Below are 18,130 nucleotides of genomic sequence, written 5' to 3'. Positions count from 1 at the left end.
TATCACTTGTATTAACATGTAAGAGACATCTTAAACTCAAGAGTCTGATAGGAGATGTAATGTTTATTTTTTTAAATATTTTTTAGGATTTGTCTTAATCCGACAATAAGAATCTGTTTTCGAGATGGAAACAGAAAATGGGATTGTCAACCTAAAGCATTATTTCCACAGAGAAACCTTTATTAAATGATGTTATTTTTTGCACTGCTATGCTAGCTAATCTATGTCTTCGCTTTAAATCACTGGGAAAAGTATTGCTGTGAGCTGTTCTTTCTGTGCCTGAAGTAGATGATTGTTTGCTGTATTTTACAAAAATCAGTCATGAAAAACATTGTTTTCAAAGAGGACTGTCAGGACTTGCACACTTGCACTGTGTTCTAATGATGTGACAAAACTACTATCAGAAAAGGGATGCAATTTTATTATAAGATATTTTGATATGGCTATGACATCAGTGATTAAGGAGGATAGCATTGCGATAAGCCATAATGGGATGTCATGGTATTATCTATTGTCAGGAAAAGGTGATGTAGGAGTAGGAAGGAGCTGCAGGAGACAGAAGGGGAGAGAGAGGACAGTATCATATGGACAAGAAGTCCCGTTGACAGTTCAATCTTTTCTGAGGCCAATAATGTTATTTTGTAAAATAGATTTACAGGCACAAACCAGACAAAACAGAGAGCAGATATATTATTTTCCAAACCAAACTGAAGCTCCACTGAACCCTAAAAGACCAGTTACTTTTGATAATTTACTGAGGAAGAGAAGAAGTAGACAGAACGGAGAGTATATTTCTCTAAAGGTGACAACACTGAGCTAAATGCAGACTCTTATTTAACAGAGCACTTCTCTCTGGCTTCTGCTGTCTAACTGGATAAGTCCCTCAATTTTTCACATGCAGTGGGAGTGGACTCAAATCTTTCACTGCTTACATTTTAAAGATGATTTCCAGATGAGACCGTTTGCAAACCTTTCTGGAAACTTGTTTGCCAAGGGACTGCAAACAATTCATTTGGTTAATTCACAAATGGAGGAATAATTATTTTCTCTTTGAAGCCAAAATGCATGTTATATCCGAAGGGATGTTTGTGATCTCTCTGTTTATTATGTTTTATTACACGTATAACCCTGTAGCTATTAATTCAGCTGCAAACTAATGACTGTCATCTGTTTTTTTTACGAAATATTCTGTAATGGAAGATCATGAAAGTACAATTTAAAAGATTCTGTAACTTAATTAACATTACAGAAATGCTTATATGCAATATATTACTGGATCACATACTACATATTTCGAAACAAAATATGTTTTATTGTCAGTAGAAACTCATAATCTTTAAAGCAGCTGTTGAACACACACTGCTCTTGTGATCTTAAAGGGTAACTACACCCTCAAATTCTGCTTTGACAGTGACTAGAAGCGCATTTTTGGCCTTTTAGAGAGTCACTGTGTGGGATACCAGCTCTACTCCAAGAGGCTCTCTGGTGTGTATGCATGTGGTGCAGTGTCAGTACATTGTTCCTAAACCGGTGACTTTACACATATGTATCATTCATCCACCTGCCATACTGATGTCATCATCATCCCTTATAATGCATACTGTATGTTGTTTCATTGTTTCAGCTAGGCACCTCAGAATTTCACTACACATTATACCGTGTACGATTGTGTATGTGACAAATGACCTTGATTTGATGTGACAGATATCAGATCTTGATATCTGATCTCTATTAACAACATATGCCAACAAGAATCTATGTGATTATGTGTTATCAGTGGCAGGATGTTGAAGTATCTGGAAATGGGAATTGTGGGGGATTGAGTTACCTATTTAAGTAGACTTATTGTAAAGATAATAAACATTCCAGTCCTCCAGGTTGCAGCTACTATATGTTTTATTTCCAATAAACAAGATAAATAAATATACAGTTATTTAAAATGACTTGCATACCTGGATTAAGATTCATTCTTTATGACAAAACTTGTAATCAAGACAGAAATTTGCTCCAAGGAAGAAAACAAAGCTCTTGAAAGCACGTTATATTACAAGAACCTTGTGTTTCCATCTAAGAAGCAGAAAGGCTGTGAACACTTAGTGAAGTGAACATAATTTTACACAGATTGATACAACTGGTGATGTTTAGAGAAAGCAGGAGCTGTGCAAACAGGGAGGGCTTGCTAGCACTGTATAATCAGAATGTTTTCCAGTCTCCATCCCGAATGTGTGGTAATTAAAAATGAAAGTTGTGTTAAAATGTAAAAGAATCAAATTCTAAACCACCAATATGTGCACTCAATGTGAATAGGAATGCAATAGCTTCATGTTAAGTTTGGTAGCCCAGATGTAACATCCCCCAGCCCCTCCTGGAAGACCATAAGGAGCTTGTAAGACAGATTGGGTATAATCCATCAAGTGTGTTGTGGGTTTGCCCCTGAACCACCTCAACTGGCTCTTTTAAAAATAAAGGAGCAGCACTTCCAGTGGAGCTCCTCGTCACATTTCTAAGGCGATCGAAAACACCCTAAGAAGGAAACTCATGCTGGTCACTTGTATCCATCACATTCTTTTGATCGCTATCCAGAGCTCATGAAATGAGGGTTGGAAGTCATCTCACTCCTCACCATGACAGTCAAAGCTTTTATCGCTGATAATGTCACGCTAATCCTTCTGTCAATCTCCCACTCCATCTTACCCTTACTCGTGAACAAGGCCCCAAGAATTCCTTCACTTTCAGACAGCCAAACAAAAGTGGACCACCTTTTTTCCAGGAGAGTAGAATGGCCTCAGAATATAAAGTGCTTAGGCGCCAATCACCCTAGTGCCAATTGCCCCCAAGAATGTATTTGATTTGTTAAAGGAAATTAACACACAACTCTCAATAAGGGTATTCAAGGACTAGGTAGCTAGTCATAATACTTATGGATTGGGCATTTTTGCGTGAACACATACGCGGTCCAAACATGATGATCTACACAAGATGTTTTTCTGAAACCACAGGCGAAGTAGCTCAGCAATTAAATGCATTTTGACTCTGCAGTAGGAATGGCAACAGAGAGTGTGACTCGGCATAAGGGTGTCTGTATTGTTCTAGCAGTTTTGGAGGCTCTGTTTGTGTTTTCCCTAGAGGTATTGCCTCACAGAGTGTGGACCCAAAGTAGCTGAGAAAGTGCTATCTCCTTTTTAGTTGCTTGTACAGCACAAAACGCTGAACTGTAAGAGAATTTAGCACACCTTAGTTTAACCTCAAGCATCTAAGAAAATAAAAATTTTCTTTGTATTGTAGCAGTGTATGTTGCTGCACACTGACACTTGATCCCATATACTATTTGTGGTGATACAGTATTGGGCATATTTTGCAGGTCTTGGTACTCGCTACTGATTGCCTATAGGGCCGAGAATATTCAGCAATTTATTGTGAGTGTCATTTTTTTCAGAGAAGTTATGTGGTCAGTATAATACCATAATAATAATGAACTGACATTAAAACATAAAGCTTAGGACCATCTTTGGATTCAGTTCAGTTTTATTCATATATAACCACATCAAAACAGAAGTTATTTCAGGGCACTTTTCATTTAGAACAGTGGCCTGTACTACGAAGCGGGGTGACTGGCTTATCCAGGTATCTTCAGGAGTAACTTTGTGACGTCAGGTGTAACTTCCCGATTAACTTGTACTACGAAAGGTGGATAGGTGGTAACCGAGGTCTGTTGCCATGGCAATTTACGCCGCATCTCTAAACTGCTACGAGCAGGTTTTGTTCATGGTTAACTCAAGGTTACCCTGTATATGTGGACTACACACCACATCTGTACTCAGTGTTAATGATGAGAAGTAGATATTAATATAAACCGCTTCATAAAATATGTTTAGATTTCATCCTGATGAAGTGTTTTCACATATTTAGATAGACCGCAAAATAGGGAGCCAGGGTGGGGTTTAATATCCGAGAAAAAAAATCCTAGATGAAAGTTTGTAATTTACAAGAAGAAAAACTTTCTCCGAAATTATTGTCATAAAAAAATCGAAAATCACTCTGGTGTTGTCTTCTGAATACGCCCAATCCGAGGCAAAAGTCTCTAAGGTGCATGATAATATATTGTGGGCTAAACTCATGAGTAGCCTATTTCCTCACTGCTAAATCTGATTGCAAAGTTTAATTTTAACTTTCCAATGCATGCATAGGCCTACACGGCAGATGTGTGTGTGTGTGTGTGTGTGTGTGTGTGTGTGTGTGTGTGTGTGTGTGTGTGTGTGTGTGTGTGTGTGTGTGTGTGTGTGTGTGTGTGTGTGGGTGTGGGTGTGTGATGTTGCAGCCTTGCAAAGTGAAGTTTTTCTCATAAATGTGTGGCTATAATGTCAGAGAATATTCAAGTTTTTTACCTGCAGATTAATCTTGGAAATTAAATTTTCTCTCAGATTATTCCTCCTCTCCGCTGGCTCCTTTTTTTCTATTACTATTATTATTATTCAATGGACCTTATGTGCAGCTGTACCTTTACATCTTAATCATATTACACATAAAAGAAGAGCCCATAAATTCATAATAGAGATTTGAACTACAATAAGAACACTGTGAAGATAATTAGGCTACAAATTTACACCATGCGATGCCAACAAGCCTCCCTGGCTTTTTCGGCAGCCACGATATTAGATTTAGCCGTTAACTTGTCTTTATATTCATAATTTCCTGAGATTTTCCTCAACTAACCAATATCTTATCCACTGTCGTAGTAGGCTACTGTTTAACTCAAGTGTAGGCGGTCAGAGTTTGTCAACCCTGAGTTTGCCTGATAACCCCGAGTTAACTCTGAGTAGGTTGAACTCCCTCCGTAGTACAGGCCACAGGTCTAGACCATTCTCTAAATACATATCCTTAAACACATATCGGTGCAACCTGTTCAAAGAGAATAATACTCACCACTACAGAAGCAGATCAAGCCATCTGGCTTCAAACATAACAGCAAAGCAGAATGTTGTGAAATTGAAGAGATAAAGAAAGTAGTCCAGGTCCAAATAAGGTAACATCTACAATCCCCACAGTTGTTAATAATCTAGTTTAATCACAGTTGTTTCACAGTCATTTTTTTTTACTTGAGGCCAAGCACAGCTAACACAGGCTAATTCCTCCTCTGTTTGATCAAAGTCAGTGTGAAACAGGAAGGTAATATGGCTTAATGCCAAGAATGAGTTTTATGCTGTCAAAATGCAGGAATGCTATAGGTGTAGCTCTTACCAGTATGTGGTGCTTCTGTAAGGGTTTAGATTTTCAGTTTCATCAGCTGATTCTAATCTTCTTTCAGCCCAGTGGGTTTATCTTTATCTGTTTTGTAGAGTACGTCTTGGCATGTTTTGCGTCTTCATTTAAACTCTGCAAAGCACTTTTATTTCACATGGTGCAATACAAATAAAGTATACAGTTCTCTTACTTATCTGTATTTTGACATCCAATAATATTTCACCTGAAATCAATATTTTGTGTACTTTCAGGCCTAAAAGGTGACTGTTAAAAGTTTTTAGATTCTGTATGCTATATAACTTTTTTCAATAACAATATAACAAATGTTCAATAAATATTTTTTATTAAGTTGTTTATTTTGTTGAGGAAAAAGGACTGAACAAAGCTTTTACTTTTACTCATGCGTATTTGTTAACAAAGATTTTATCAGAATTGTTTTGAATGTTCTACCTCAGATTTGTGAAGTGATCCACTGTTTGGCATCAATCTTGACCACAAAGAGTTTAAACCACAATTAACCATTCACCATCACTCTGGAACAAAAATCAGTCTTTAAACTAAATAACGATTTGATACTTATCGTGATAATTAGCGATATCAAAAGATATGAAACTATTTATTGTGATATCATTTTTGGCCATTTTGTCCAGCCCTACCATCTGTATGTTCAGTGTGTTGCACTCATAAATTTGTAAAATTATGACTAAATATGCAATTTCTGGCTGAGCTTCTGATCTTTGATGAAAGCAATAGCTTGACATGGAAGCGGCGTATTTAGTCATATTTTGGCAACATGATGAATGATTGGAACATATTGAGTATACAGATGTACTACAGAGAAGTGGATTGTGAGTGATTTGAGAAGTTTGTAATGGACATACTACTGTTTTCCAACATAAAATCAATTGGAATACATTGTAACTGTCTGAATTCAAGCTAACCAAAGCTTCTGTTCTACCTCAGTGAGAAAAGGTCTGAAGCAAATTTCAAAATTGCAGGTAAAATAAACTGTGAATAGGCAAAGTTAGCAAAATAAAATGCAAACAAGTAATCTGTTTGTGTTTCAATCAATCAACAACTGTAGTTTGAGTAGTAAGACCTCTGGCACATCATGGCATTTAATTCTCTGAAAAGGCCATTTATGCAATTTTAATAAATTAATTAATCTTCTCTGTCAACATGCACAGTTTGATGTTTTTGTGAGTTGTCATGGGGATAAAGAGGGGAATGACATGTAAAGGTCATGGGGGTGTGATGATTCCATGGGTACACTGACCACTAGGTTATTTGAACATCCCTGTTATTTTTTATGTCTTTGTTGTGTCTTTCTGGTAAAGTGGAATCTCTGAAGCTTTGTGTACAGCAGAAGAAGCAGAAGAGAGGACCGCAACATTATTGTCTATATCATTTATAACTTTTTGCATCGCTCACATTTTGCAAAACGTTGTTTGCAATATTTGACATGCACAAATTCAAAATGTGCATTAAAACAGAAGATGTAATGCAGTACCAGGACCAAACCTGGTACACCAAAGGCAGCCCCATAAAAAACACACAAGATTAGTGTGTTTTGGCAGTCGGAGAAGTATTTTAAATTCATGCAGAGAGGGCCAGCATCAAACTAGCTTGACAGCTGCTATGGCAAACCCTTTACTATTACAAAGTTGAATATTTCCTCATATCCAATAAGCTTTGTGTGTCAATGAAATAACAGGTCTTACCAGTATCTGTCAGCCAGCTTGCAATAATGGTAGTACACACACTGCAAAATCCATTAAAACATTACATGAAGAAGGAGCTGAAAACAACCGAGCAAGCAGAATTGAAGAGTGTCTTACAAGACATGAAGTAAAATAAACCTTCAGTGTGTCTGAATGAGCTTGTTCTATGTCCCTTTGGGCATTATGTAGCAATTACAAACATTAGTGTAGTACGTCTGCTGGACATCACTGATCCTATTCACTGGAGTCATTTTGCTCTGTTTTTCCACAATTAGGTTTTCAAATCAGGCTACTCCAGAGACAGTGGACTGTCGGCCACTTGATTGCATAACAGAATGGAGCAGAGCTTGTTCTGTTCACTCAAAACTCTGTTTGGCTCTGTTCCTTTTTCCTATAAATACTGTGGTGTCAGAATCAATACTTACTGAACAGACAAAGATTGTTTTGATAAAAAAAGAAATAGTTGTACAAGGCTGTATGAGCTGGTCTTGCAACCTGCTTCTGTTCACTGTATTAACAGTGAATGTGCCTCCTCTCATATTGACTCCTGTGGCCTTGGTGGAAAGAGTGCAGAGGAGATGGACATGAGCAGGACAAAAACCTTGAAGTGAGCCCAGAGATCACCACTTAGAGACCCTGTTTAGCCTCTCTCTCTGAGCGTTTCTGTTCAAAAGCTTACAGTCCAGTGTACACAACTCGCATATAGTGTAGAATGAGTCACAGGGATAAACGGACTCTTTTGTAAGAAACAACATTTAAAAAAGTTCACTGAGTGTAACAAAAAAAAAAAGCAGAGACAGCTTAAAATAAAGTTCAGGACACATAAGTGGACGGATAGATGATCCACAGCCCTCATTGAAAAATAAGTCCCAGAGACAGCCCCCCCCCCCCCCCCCCCCCACCCCCCCCCCCCCCGTGATCACTAATGTGCACCAGAGGAGGCCGATCAACAGCATCACAGAGAATCTGCAGAAAATAGCTACAGATCACAAACAGCAATCAGTGGACTACATGTTGCGTGGAAACAAGCTCGGGGGGGCGGGGGGTGGTCGCTGATTACCTTCAGTTGGTTCCCCCTGGAAAACTGATGCCAAATCAATTCTTCAAGGTGCACCTTTCACAAACATGCTGCAATGGTTTTACCAATTGAAAGAAATTCATGGAGGTCTTCCAAAGCCAAGTATTTTGGCATTGAATTCTGATAACTCTGTCAGTGTGACAGCTGTGTCTGCAGAGACTGAGAAATTATTTTGTTTTTGTTTCAGGATTTGTCACTGTGACAAAATATTGTCTGATGTATCATTTCAGTTATGCAGCAAAATGAAGGCAAATAGAGTTCAAGAAAGCACAGAACAGCTTATATGCAACAAGATGGTAACATCTGGACAAACCTCAGCAGGTTTACAGACAAGACTTATAGATTTATAATCAATTCAACATTCTTATATGACTGAAAAGATGGAGAAGCTTGACAGAGTTAATAAGTATAGTTTTCCATAAAAAAGGGAAGATAATTTTTTTGTAGTTGTTTGAGGCAGTGAAAATTGAGGCGGTGGCTTTTAGTTGAGCTTTTCATTGGTTTGTCTATTTTTATAAAAATCAGATTTGACAAAATGCCTCACTTGAAGAAAAGGAAAAGTGCCTGTGTGGAATTCTATATTTAGACTGAAGTTGTGTGAATGACATGAAATTAACACTTTCAAACAAATCAGCGACAATCATGACAAATACTTCCCCCCGGTGTAGGAGGAGGTATTTTTTTGAGTTAAAGGTTTAACGATAATGAAAAACCTCTTTCACCAACATGTTTTGTAATATCTTGGCAAAACTTAAGTATGTTGTGATTGCTTTTAACCTCTGCTGTAAGTTCACCCATGCCAAGTGGAAGAAGGCTGAAAAGAGTGGAAGGGGCACAATACAGTGTGAGTTTGTATCGATGGAAACACTGCAGGGTCCAGCTGAGTTTAAGAGGTTAAGTAAGAAAGCGCCAAAACCTCTGCCCCTTCACTGACTACTCTGGTTTTCCAGCTGTACATGTAGTATTTGTAGTGTTCACACCAAAAGAGCTTGAGCACAATGCTTGACTGCTCAGATGTCTCTCTTTATGAGGCATTAGAATGTCTGGTTCCTGTTAATCAAATTTAAATCTGAAAAAGTTATGTCAGTATCGTAGTAAAAAGGAAAAGGGCAAATGTACTCAGGTGACTTCAGATGAATAAAGGATTATAAAAATGCATTAATTTATTGAATGATGAAAACAAGAACAATATAACATCTTAGCCGAAAGTCTGTTTGACAGGACCAAGTTAATTTATCTAAATCTGTAACAAATTTTTTGCCACTTGGGAAAAGTGGGAACAAGCTATGTACACAACACTATCATCTTTTATGTTATGTTATGATATGTTGACCTTGTTAGCAAACAGCTGCCTAATTTCAGTACACATCATGCAGACATGAAGCAACATTAGCATTCATAAATCTAATATTCTCTCTCTTTTAGCTTTGTACCACATAACTGTATCTGTTTGCCATTTGGTGCTGAACAGTGTACCATGAGATTTTAAAGCTTTTTCTGTGAATATAGCTGACTGCTGCAGCGGAAAATGATGATATGAGAGCGATGAGAGTGAACCAAAATAGTAAAGTTGTAGAAAAACAAAAAGTAAGAAATCTTGGTTTGATGTCAGACTAGAGCTAAACTTTAAAAGGCACAGTGAGTCGAAACAAAGTCTGCCACTAATATCATCTTTCAGACATAGCAGGAATCAGAAGGATCATGTCCAGGTATGACTTGGAGAAACTTGCCCACACTTTTTAATAGGTTTGACTGTTGTATCAGTCTGTTCTCTAGTCTGTGCACCTGCATGTCACAGAAAATAGATGCAAGTACTACTGCTACTTTCCTTTAAACCTTCTCCATGGTTTAGCACCAAAACAACATCTCTGAATGTAAACTCTCTTGGCGTCTTAGATCATCTAGCAGTGATCTGCTTCATCATTCCCAGAGTCAAAACTAAACAACTTGGAGAAGTGGTATTAAGATCCAAATACTCAAACCTTCAAAGACTACCGTCAGCTTTAAACACAATTAATAAAATCAGTGTGAGCCTGAAGTAGTAATGGGCGAAACGCATTAAAGTCATATCAGTGTGCAGTAGCTTGTTTTCAATTAAAATAATTATTCTCCACTGCCTTTGACTGAATCTTAAACACTCACCATGTGTCCTTAACTTGTACTTAAAACATGATTTTTTTCTCTTTTTTTATGTTTCTACAAACACTATTTTTCAATGTGGTTTTAATTTTTTATTCTTGCACTGTACTTTTATTTAATGTATTTCATGCATCATGTAAAACACTGAATTGATTGCATTGTTGATAATATACAGACATTCATTTTCCCAGCCTAAGATGACTCTCACCAAACTTGAGCCATTCACATAATGCTCACAATCTGTTCATTTTAGTTTATTCTACTGTTTCACTCATCATAAACTGCTGTTCACGGGGGGCAACAACCAAAGAACTAAAATCCAATTTTGCTCAAACTCCTGTTTTGCTGGAATGATGCACTGGGACAGCCTCTCTGTGCACCAGATGACTGATCTTGAAAAAACATTTTCTCGTTGACTGCGTCTGAAAAGTTCTCGCTATTAAAGGACTGTGATTACTGATTGACAGAAACAACTATTTTTCGCTCCAAACTCTGATAGAAAACACAGTGATTTCAAAAGTCCAAAGTTTGACTCCTGTGTATTTTTCAATTTTCTCTATAGCAAGTAAATATCAAGGGTGTCAAACTGGAAGTGTAAGGGTAACCTGAGGGCACGGCGGTCCTATCTGGCAACACACAGAGCCCAGCGTGACACTGTCTCAGTTCAAAGGAGCTAAAGGCTGATTGATGGTAAGAGTTTCTCTCTCGGTTGAGGGAAGAAGGAGAAGACCAGAGCGCATTAGAGAGAGGGAAAAAAGAAAAGTGCAGATATTAAGCAGAAAATGAGCATGGAAGTCTCATTAAAAATCTCCATGTGGCTTGCCGATGTTTAACTTCATGACGGACATTAGATCTCTGCAGCATGCAAATGTATTGAGGGTGGGGGCGGTGGCGGAGAAACACACCTCTAGCTAAATCAATTGGACAGGTATGAGATTAGGAGAGGCTGTAGCTCTTCTCTGTGTGAAAAGTTTCCCTGTAAACCATCCCCGGAGACAGAGGAGCAGCATGTGGCCCTGTGTGATACAGGTGGAGGCTGTCGGAGGTCCAGTAGCAAGTGACCTCAGCCTCCTCCCTCGGATGGGGCTTGTTTATGTATTGCTCCCTTTTTATCACACCTCACCACAGGCCTAATTAACAGGCTTTTCAACGGAGTTCAGGGCCTATCCTACAAGATGTGCTGTACATTAATACACTAACACCAGTAACTGGAGTCCCTCAGACCCCAGCCAATTAATCCTAATATAATTAGAAAGTGGTGAGGTTCAGGGAGGTAGATATTTATATCGAAATCACTAGCTTTCCTCTTCGTCATCACTGCCTCACAGTTATTTCCTGGAGGCTCCGTTTCATATGAAACTCACAGATTTGTCTTTGGCATCGATTAAAGGATATGTCCTCTATTAAATGATGAACCAGGCTTTTATCTAGCGGAGGTAGAATGAAACAGGGACTGGACAAGGTTGGAGGAGAATTACTGGGACACCGAACCAGCTGTGGATTACACTACTCACATAAATACTTGCATAAATTTCCCTGTTTATTTAGCATGTGCATACACTGTGCATTTTTATTCATCTCACAGTACACGTTTTAATCAGCCTTACTACAAAGCCGGAACCTGCAACTGACAGGCTACAATGTGGTGCTCACAATGAAAGTAAGCATGGAAACCCCATGTCAGTTTTTTCCATTAATAAAGTTTATTCAAACAATACGGCTCAACAATGTTGACAGAAAGAGAGACCTACTTTGGGTAATTCTAGGAAAGTAAGAGCAAGAAGATGCAGACAAATGCAGTCTTTCTGTGCTGCAGAACATTCAGTTTTTACAGTCTATTTTAATTTTGTTCCAATTCAATTTTATTTAGGCTATATAGTGCCAATTCAAGTAATCTCATTGCACATTTCATATAGAGAAGGTCTAGACCATACTACATTATATTATTTACAGAGACACAACTTTTCACACCGTGAGCAAGTTTGAGCTACAACATGTAAAATACTACTTCTGTGACATTAAAATAAGCTTAATACCATTTAGAACGGATATTTTGACAGCACCCATGTGGCTGCTCAAAATACTGACAGCTGATCAAAATTTCGGGCTTGCCAGAAATACAACTGATCGCCCGACAGCCAGATCGTTGATTGTTCAGGCAGTTAATCGGGCACTGTGAACCCCCTTCAATGTGCTCTTCAAACGACAACCAGTGTGGCAGAAATTCAGGCCAAAAAAAAAATATCCCAAGGATGACCATTCAAGGTAAAATTTTAACTTAATCTGTCCAGCGTCTGTCTAGCTTTACAGATGCCATCTCAGTCAGATGTTAAAGGTGGTGTGAATCAGATCAGTGAATAAATAATGTGCCTACAATAAGTGCTATATTGTTAGCATTTTTAGCAATTCACTTTTAACTGACAAAATCAATCAGTGCCAGTGCATCACTTTCAGATATACGGCTGTGCTACAAAAGTCATTCTTATCCTCTCCACTTTGAAATTTTATCACTAGTCTGGCCTTTTGTGCAATCACCAACCTTTTCATGTGACCTACATTGTGTCAAAGTTTAGAGTCGTCTCTGGAAAAGCGCTGGAGAAGCTACAACACATTTGTAAGAACAAGAAAGTTTTCTCCAAGATGCAGCTTAATGAAAGTGTCGAATAGCAGAAACAAAGTTCCAAAAAGTCTCCACAATTTTAGCAGTTATGCCCATCAGTCCTGTTAATCCCTCAGACTCTCTCTGTAGATCTGTTTGACACAAGCCTGCTCTGTTAGTCGGATTTTAAAGCCTGGACAGGCTGGTGGTTTAAGTACTGCACTCATTCTCTTCTTGCTTTCAGTAGAAAGCTTCACTGTGCTGGTGATGGTGGGTACCTATTTTGGCTCAATCAATGTAGGTCACAGAGTAAACTGCAAATACAGAGATATCTACTGGCACACATTTTCATTTGTAAAAAACAAATTTGGTAATTCCAGTGAAAATGTACAATCTATGTGTTGCTTTCTGTCGATTCACCATTCATTGTGTGTAGTTCCTGGCTATGGTCACTACGCAGTATGTCCTATTGAAAATAAGCTTCTTACGGTGACATAAGTGCTTACAAGTATGACCCAATGAAAATCAAAGTCCTAACCATACCAGCGCTTACTTTCAGAAATATAAACACATTTCACTCTTTTTTTCAACAAAAAAAGGTCAACTTCAACATGTTTAAATACAATTGGCAAAATCTCAATTTAAATCCAGAGCCATCTGATTATTGAAGACCACAAACATTTTACACACATTTTATGCACATTAAACACATTTTAGGACTTCAACAATGAATTTACATGAAATAATAATAACAATAAAAGTCACGAATTTAACCTTCCAGCTGGGAGCCCTGCAGGTTGCTTGATGACCTGACCTATATTTATAACTGAGGTCAGTCAGCTGTCAGCCTGTTCGTTGTGCTGATCCTGAACCTGTCTACCACACTGCCCTCACCCCAGTGTTGATAACAGCCCTTACAGCTCTTGAGGTGTGGTTTTGCACTTCAGCTGCAATCTCCTGCTCGCTTCAACCTGTTGTCTCACCTCCTGCCGCAACCAGAGCTGTCACCTAAATTTCACTCTCACCAACCCGTTTTCCCCCATCCTTCCAAAGCTCCTGTCCCACAAGTAATTTATCACCCTGTTTAGACAACTCAAGCCCTCCTCCCTCTTCCTGTAGCAAAAGCATGGTTTCTAATTAAACCTTCTAACTGTGAGGTTAAGAGCCAATTTCATGCACCTTACTCTTGATAAATAGGCAGCGGCCCCTTCACTCCTTCAGTCCTTTCCCTATCTGTTGTGCCCAGGCTACTCTGGCATTACCAGTCTTTAGCCTGCTCCATTCCTCTGAGTTTCATTTCTTCCAGATAAGTTTCATCAGTAATAACATCTATTATTCATCTGTCTTCAGAAATGTCATTAATGGAGAGTCAATGAGGGAGCAGTGAAGTGAAAAGACATGAATATGAACCATTTATTGGTGAAATAATTTTAATAGACAATAATAGGAAGCATATCAATTCAAACCCTTTCCAAACACATTTTTATGAGCTCCAGGGTCAAAGTTTTACAAAAGAAAACTGTTCTGTAGGAGCTCAGATTTTCTTATGGGATTGTGCTCAAGCATTAATTATTTGGCTCTTATAAGATTCATTGATTCTCCAAGATGGAATGTAAAACATGAGCCAAAAAATGGCTACTCATTTTCTGAAAGTAGAAGAAAAGGCAGAGGCATTGATTAGGGTCTTTGACAAATAGTCATGCCTGAAGGCTCTGTTGGACTGTGGATTAATTACTATCTTTGCTCTGGAAAAGGAAACATTGATCTGAGTGAGTGAAGAAAAAGAGGATTAATGACAGGCAGATTTATGTTGATTAAGATTAACTGAGAGAAAAAAATGTCAGATTTGAATGTCTGACACCTCAGAGTGGTTAGGCCTTTCACTTTGAAGACTGTACGCAAGTTAGATACTGAGGTGGCTACTTGAAATTGACCTGATATCTCCTATGGTTTAATTCTTCTCCATTTCGCTCATTCGTGCCTAAGTCTACATTTATGTATACATATGTGACTCCTAGTAACATTACATCTGTAATTTCTACACATGCATGATATCAATCCATCCATATATCCCATATTTCTAGACAGGATAGTGTCACACCATCCAATGAAAAACCATGTATCTAAAATTCAAGGGACTGGATCTTGAGGTAAAGATCAAGTGTGTATCACATTTCAAGGCAATCCTTCCCAATAGTTGTTGTTCCATTCCAGTCAGTGTCAACCTCATAGAGGTGTTAGAGAAAAATTCAGGTAATTCACAAGTCATTAAGATTCATCCACTAGGGAGCATAAAGGTAAAATTTCATAGCAATCCATAAAATAATTGTATATTAGTATAAAATAACTAAATTTCATTCTTCACATTGGTAAACAGACACCCTAGCATGACTAAAAATGCAGTTTCCACACATACATGCATTTAAATACCCCTTGTTTCCTGTAATAGTACAGCAGTACAACTGCTATGCACAAACACTTGAAGTAAAATCAACCCGAAGCACTTTGTCAGTGGTAGCAAGGAAGCACCGCAAATCTTTACTTTTTGTCCACACACAAGCATGATATATTAGCATTATCAACATCAGGAACATGTCAGTGTCAGTGACTTAAAATTGATTTTCTCCGCATGCTACAAGTAATTTCTGCCCCGCAGGTAACATAATGTTTGACAATGCATCATCTAACGTTCGTCCGTTTTATATTTTCTGTTTAATTAAACGGCCACGTATGAGTGAGAAAATGGCTTGAATTAACATTATAGACTACAGTCTGTGCCTGTATTCTGCTACAATCTGTGCCTGTATTCCTTGGCCCACACTAATGCAAAAAAAGGATTTTCCAGTGATTAACTTACTGCATATTACTCCAGTGATGTCATAACAATTTTAAGTTTTAAATAAAATTTCAAGTACTTCAGAAAAAATACTGGACCTCAAAATTAAAAATGCAACCCTTACCATGAACTGCAGAATAAGTATTTTTCCTCATCAGGCATCTGACAAATAGGGTTATTATTAGTATAATAACATAGCAGTGACTAGAAAATTAGACTCATTTGAAAACATGCTACTATTATAATTATTATAATGTACGTTATATGTCTCTTTTTTTCAGGACGATGATTGAATCAAATATTCAGTTCGGTGTGCGAGTATGTGTAAATGATTAGTTTCTTTCTGAGGAGCAGTTGGCACGTTGCATGGCAGCCTCTGTCATTAGTGTATGAATGGTTTGTGTGAATGGGTGGAAAGTTTAAAGCGCTTTGACTGGTCAGAAGACTAAAACGGCGTAATACAAGTACAGACCATTTACCACAAACTATAACCTATTAAAATCAGAGAATGACATAAATCTGAGATACTCTTTAAGCTCATTTATTGAACTTACATATACCTACACAACTCAGCACATTGTTTCATTATACCTTTTTTGTTTTTTATACTTGGGATCTGGACCCCCACTCATGTAGTTTCATGTTCTTCACAGAGACATGGCTCTGTAACGATGTTCCTAACAGCATGGTGAATCTGGAAAGGCTGACAGAGTAACCGGCATATGCATTTATGTAAACAAAACATGGAACATGGGCTCTGTCATTGTTGATACCCACTGTCCTGTCGCACTCACCCTTATCAATGCCAAGTGCTTCCAGAGACTGCTTCTTTCAAACCTCATATCCTGTCTACTTGTTACATTGGACCCACACCAGTTTTCCTATCGCTGCAACAGATCACCAGAGGACATCTCTATGGCACTCCACTCCCCCCTAGCACACCTGGTCAACATTCGTACATCAGGATGCTGTCCTTTGACTTCAGTTCAGTACTGAACACTGTGATACCCTCCATGCTGATCTCCAAGCTGAGCCAGCTTGGTACAGCTGCTCCATTTAATGCCATAAAGCACTACAGCAGGTGGTGAAAACAGCCCAACTGATCACGGTGACACAGTTACTCACCATGGAGAACATTTATCATAAGCACGAACTAGGCAGGACAAGAAACATCATCAAGGATGTGTCACTTTCTGACCATGAACTTTGCACCCTCCTCCCATCCGGCAGGTGTTACAGCAGCCTGGGCTTTCGCAGCAACAGGCTAAGGAAGAGCTTCATCCCAGCGGCTGCAACACTGCTGAACTCCACACTTTCAATCTAATAGCACCTTTGCACTCAGACGGTACTGGTCACAGTACTTTAACGTACTTGTTATTTGCACGATTTCTATTTTTGCACAGACAGATACAATTTCTCAGTTGTAACTATTTAGGCTTCTACCACACCCTCACATGTATTTTTTTTTCTTTTTAAGATTTCCTTAATGTGTTTGGTATCTATGTGTGTGAAATTTTAAATTAAATAAATAAACTCCATTGTACATATTGTAAGATATAGCATACCTGCATTTATAACTATATTTCTGCACTTCTGGTCAGATGCTAACTGCAGTTCATTAGCTCTGTACCCTGCATAAAGTTGAATCTAATCTAATTTTATAACCTATACTATTTCTTTATTTCAATGTCGAATGCCTCTCACTTTTGGCACAAAGGCCAAAGCGCCCCAGAGAGATCAATAAAATGTAATCTTATCCTGGCTTGTTAAGATTAAATGGTAACATTTTATTTTAAGGTGCTTGTAATAAGCAGTAATTAACAGTTAATAAGCAGTAATTAAACAATAATAAAACACTTAAGACCTTACAAGATGCTTATAAACACAAATAAGTGTTAACTAAAGCACACTTAACTAATTTATAATTGTTTATAAGACACTTATAGACTCTTATTAGAAACTTGTTGATGGTTTACATAGCTGTCATTAACATTAATAAGATTTATTAACATTAATTCGACTTTATAAGGATTGGTTATTGAGAAAGTAACAGAGTTGTTTTTTCCTTATAAGAAACTTGTAGTGAACTTATTAAAAAAATCTTAATGTTAATAGGCAGCTTATAAAATACATCTTTATTAGGATTGATAAGACTTTACGAGTATTTTTTCAAAATATGAATGAACACATTTCTTATTTCTTATTAGTATCCGCATAAGCACGTACTAGAAACTTGTTAAGTTAAGACTGCACCAAATTCCAAGTAGGAGTAAATGTTGTAACGTAATTTAATGAAATATTTGATATTAACAATAAAATGCTAAGTTTGTATCTTTACATTAATATATCTAGTTATGAATTAAGATGCATTTGTGACATTGTGCATTTTTCTTAGTCACAGCCAATCCCCTTAGGTACATACAGTACATACAGTCATCAGTATAAAAAATGATTGTGCGGGAGGAGCCTGGAGTGGCCTGGTTGACTCCAACTTCCCTTCCTGTTCTGTTGGTCTG

This window comes from Micropterus salmoides, unplaced genomic scaffold, assembly GCF_014851395.1.
Source record: "Micropterus salmoides isolate LMB-PRFRI ecotype aquatic unplaced genomic scaffold, ASM1485139v1 Ms_hic_scaffold_3, whole genome shotgun sequence".
NCBI lineage: Eukaryota > Metazoa > Chordata > Actinopteri > Centrarchiformes > Centrarchidae > Micropterus > Micropterus salmoides.
The sequence above is the reverse complement of the archived record's forward strand: the minus strand, read 5'-3'. Positions refer to the sequence as shown.